This window comes from Ipomoea nil, unplaced genomic scaffold (assembly GCF_001879475.1).
Source record: "Ipomoea nil cultivar Tokyo-kokei standard unplaced genomic scaffold, Asagao_1.1 scaffold1237, whole genome shotgun sequence".
NCBI classification, from domain to species: Eukaryota; Viridiplantae; Streptophyta; class Magnoliopsida; order Solanales; family Convolvulaceae; genus Ipomoea; species Ipomoea nil.
Window position 1 is genome coordinate 32,278 of NW_017617665.1, and position 5,079 is coordinate 37,356.

Here is a 5,079-nt window from a genome sequence, read left to right on the forward strand (position 1 = left end):
AGCTTGTAGGGTTTTCTAATTGAAAGCGTGTGTGTGCGCTGGCGGTTCGAAGTGTGCATGGCTGTTCGTAGTACATTGGTTTTCATGGGTAAAATTAAAAACAGTCCAGTTGAATTTAATTATATACGGTTATTGTTAAATATGTGGGTGCACATTGGGGTTAAATACTGTGCAGTCGCAACTGAAAGCGTGGCAAAGATGGGTGTGAATTTAATAAATTTCACCGTGGTGAGTATTTGGCCGTTAACTCATAGGCATAGTAATAAAACTTGTGGGTGCACAATGATGGTGGACCGGGTGCACAATGATGGTGGACCGGGTGCACAGCTGAAGAAATTAAATAGTTTACTATTAGCGTATGGGCGTAGTGGTAAAACTGTGTGTACACGTTGATGGTACATAGTGTGCATAGTTGAGTGATTTAAGTAGCTGACTATTACACTGTAGGCTTAGAAATAAAAACTGTGTGCACATTGATGGTAGTCAGTGTGCATAGCTGAACAAACGAACTAGTGATGGATAAAATTCTAAAATTTGACAAGTATCTAATTCAACTTTAAATTGTGCTAGAATTCGTAGTCTTTTAAACCACGGGAGACTACTCGTCTAATATGTCTTTTCTTTCTGGACAATTCCGGCTGTCGTGGCTCGGTTGGTCACATGTCCTCACCTTTTTCTTCGTTCTTTCCATTGCTTTCTCTTTATTGCTCTTTAATTGTTTCCCGTTGCCCTTGTTTTTTTGCAATATTGGGTGGCTTGATTTGGATCTCGGTAGGTGCAGTAGCGTTGACTATTGATTCAATCACTGATTGGTGGCTGGTGTTTGGGTTGGCTTGTTGCTTAGCACTCTTTAACTTCCCGTTTAGCTGCTGCATTGTTGTCAACATTAGAGCCATTTCATTTTCACTTCCATTAGCCAATCCTAAGCAGTTGTAGAATTCATTCCAGAGTTGGTTCGCAATTGATTTGAACACAACGCTACAGCCCCTTCCATCACCCCCCTGTAATCAGCCCATGATTTCTAATACATACATGGTTAAATTATTGATGCAATTCCATCACATCTGCTACGAGTACATACAGGGTTAAATTATTTACTACTTGTGACTCCCAAAGTTTTATTCCAGTGCATCCAACTTTTTTTTTCACTGATGAATCGATATGTACAATAATAGGGGTTCAACTATATGGTGTACTTACCTGGATTGGCGTTATCCATGGAGTCCAAGTTGGCATCATAATTTCGTAGGTCTTCGTCGGCCATGGTGTCTCCTCGCGCGTCCATGGAGTCTGTTTCTCACGTCGATGGGTGCACGGGGGATCGGTTCCGGTTGGTTGGTGTGTTTGTCGTTGCTGATTGACTATTGCATTCCTCGTAGTATTTGAATTCCTTAATTATAGGGTGGCATACGGTTTAGAAGTCGTTTCAGATTAGGAGGTGTGTGTGCATTGTCACTATTACCCTTATTAATAATAATTAGTAGTCTGCGTCTCCCATCATAGGTTACATCTCATCCATTCATCTTATCGCATCCTATGGCTAGTTCTTGTCCAAACGTTTGTATTTTAAGGGTGTTTGCATTAGAATGGCTCCCTATATATATATATATATATATATATATATATATATATATATATATAACATAGGCTAAAGTGTCATCCCGCACCATGAACTACAACAGATTGTTCATGCCGCACCCTGATCTTTCATAAGTGATATTTAGATCCATGAACCATTAAATTTTTTTTACCTAGAATTTTTAACAGGTTTTCCTGTTACCATGATGACATGGCACCAGTAATGTGCTGATGTGGATCTTTTTTTTTTTAAGTAATGTGCTGATGTGTTTTAAAGTCAATCCCCCTTTTAAATAAAATAACCTCTTCCTGATATTTCTCTGTAAAACTGTGGCGTAAACTAACCCGCCGTTTCTTAGACATTAGTTACCGCCATGAGTGCTCTTCAGGCGTCGATTCCCTACAATCTTGGATTTGGCATTCCGTCCACTGCTGCTACTACTCCCCGTAGCTGGCCTCCCTACGTTTAGCGCCGCATGTCGTATTGCTAAAGTTGAACGTGAACCATCCATCCGAGCAATCTGTTGAGATAATTAGGAAGTTCTCAGAGCAGTACGCTCGGAAGTCTGGAACCTACTTCTGTATGGGCAAAGGGGTCACTGTTGTTGTCATATTAAGGGACTGGCAGAACACAAGGATTCATTGGGTGCACCGCTCTGTAGGCACTATGATGATAAACCTGCAGAAGTGCAGCAGGGTTTTTGCCCCTGTGTACCTATATGGGAGAGAGGAAGGAGTGTCACTGCATGCTCTTTCTCACCCTGCCCTGATAATGACTTTGCTGGGCAAGAGCAGGCTATTTCTTTGGAGGAGATCAGAGAAGCAACTTCAAATTTGTGATGCTTCATCATCATCATCTTGTATTCATTCCTTTAAAATGACCATATGTAGATGTGTATGTTGGGTGGTTAACCACCACAATTTCTTAACTTCTGAACGTACACAAGCACAGAAAGCAAGAAGAGTTGTCTTGCTTGTTAACGCATAATTCCCCCTGTAATTTTCAGGGATCAAGACCATTTGTATTCTGGCTATGTAATATGCCGCTACAAACACTAATCTGAAAGAATGTTGCTTACTATTGTATTTGAAAGGACTACCATGACGGTAAGTGGCCTTTTGACAAAAATAAAAAAATAAAAACTCCATATGTGAATTATCCTGATAACAAATCTATGGCCATTGTTGGGAAAGCTGGTGGTGAGAAATGGAATGCAATGTCTGACTCTGAGAAAGCTGCATATGTGGCAAAGGCATCACAACTGAAGTCTGAGTACGGGAATGCTATGCAAGAGTTCAAGAAAAATGTCTCTAAGAGTAGCTGCTTAGAAACACTGAAGAAGCTGAGCAACCTTCTGACGTGAAAGAGTTCACCCAGACAACCTCGGACTCCCCTGTCCAGCTCCACCTCTACGACAATGCCAATCTTGTTCTCCAATACCAGACAACAATGTTGTGGCAGAGTTTCGATTCACCCACATACACGCTTCTTCCTCAACAACCCATAACCGGAGCTTCAAATCTAGTCTCGGCGAAAGCTAGCTTAACGAATCATTCCTTCGGCTTCTACAAACTTAATTTAATTTTGTTCGACGCCGATAACGTCCTCCGCCTTCTCAGCAATCTGATTAAACCTCCCTCTAATCTCTCTAATCTTATGGGTAGTCTTGAATTGATATATAAGGACATCTGGGCGTGTAAACAATTTGCATACCTTTGTCAGAATATCGCTGCAAGAACGCAACTTTAGCAGTAAAATCGCTAACAAGCAGGTTGAGACAGAGAAAAGTCAAGCTGAAAGGGCTGACATGTCATACTTTTATTTCATATTTAATTATTTAAATAAGTCAATAAGAAAATACCTCCACATCAGCATATTATAACCTATAACTTGAAAGAAACCTGTAAAAAGTTCTAGGTGAAAAAAATTTATTGGTTCATGGATCGAAATATCAATTATGAAAGATTAAGGTGCAGGATGAAGAATCTACCACTTTAGTCGTCTCTCACATTTTTTTTTTTTTTTGAAAGTTACTGGCTCTATTATATTGTAGTATCTGTTCATACTTAAACACAAAGAACCAATAACGCCTCCACTGAGGCTCGAACTCATAATCTTCCAAATGGAAGTCCAACCCGGGTACCATTGGACCACATAGTCCTGGTTGTCTCTCACATTTAGTTTCCTATAAATTTTAAAAAAGATGTTGTCCCGTTTCTATTTCCGTGCTACATAGCTAATATGGTCATTGAGAAGGTGAGATAAGGAGAGCAGGGTATGGAGCCCCATTTGCACTTAATAAGAGCCATTAATAAATTCCCATTGAGAGAGTGTAATTGTAATATAAGATATGTACATATGAAACAAATTTTTGTACATATTGAATGGCTTTTCACACTAATCTGTAACAGTAGGGTCTTTTCATAGTTGACACTTTATCAATGATATGATTCAAGTAGATAATGGAACAAATAAGATTAGCTTGGGACGTTCTTAATTCAATAGTACACAGTAAATTACATGAAATCTCCCTTTAGTTTCGAATCGGATTTGGTCTCCGATCTGATGCGATCCATGACAGCTTCAAGAATACACAAGCAATCTTCAACGTAGCGTATCTTGTTATGCCCCTTAGGAAGATTACGAGATCGAACTCCAAATAATAATTATAAAGAATTGAAGAATCTAAGAAATTAATTAAGGATTAACACATATACTTTGGGTATAAAGGTGATGCTTGAAAATAATTCAAATGAATTTCATTAAATCAATACCGAAAAATAAAGGGGGTGGCCAAACCTTAATTTTAGGAGTAGGGTTGGGGTTTGGTCATACACACTTTCTTAAGGGGCAAGATACATAATTTCCTAATCTATTTCTAAATAATTTGAAAAGCAAGAAAAGTAATTAGTTTAGGAAACGAAATTGAAGATCCCTTCATTTCTATGAATATAATTACCCAAAATCAACACAAATACAATTAAAATAATCTTTAAGCTTTTGGTTTTCATTTGGGCTTGGACTTCCATTTAAATTCCACTATCTTTGCACGACAAATTTTACTGTGGACCGCGGTCCACAATGCATTGCGGTCTAGGCTTCAAAACGGTGTCAATTCTGTTAATAAAAAGAAACGGCACCCGTTCCGCATAAAATAGCTCTGTTTGTATAACATATTCACTTTAATTTTATATACACTGCATTTTCATTTCAACACAACTATAGTTTCAGTTCGATATAACTACAGTTTCATTTGACATTATAAACTCAAAGATGTGAAACTGTTATTCAGTTTCATTTTATATACACTATAGTTTCATTAAAACACAACTACAATATCATTTCAGTATAACTAGAGTTTCATTGGACAATATACACTCAAATATGTGAAACTGTTATTCAGTTTCATTTTATATACACTGTAGTTTCATTTCAACACAACTACAGTTTCATTTCGATATAACTACAGTTTCATTCGACATTATACACTCAAATATGTA

At 38.0% G+C, this 5,079-nt stretch overlaps 1 pseudogene; it reads left to right on the forward strand.

Annotated features, from left to right (window-relative positions):
• The first annotated feature begins 1,895 nt into the window (after positions 1-1,895).
• Positions 1,896-2,508, forward strand: LOC109183983 (annotated as a pseudogene).
• Positions 2,509-5,079: the final 2,571 nt, after the last annotated feature.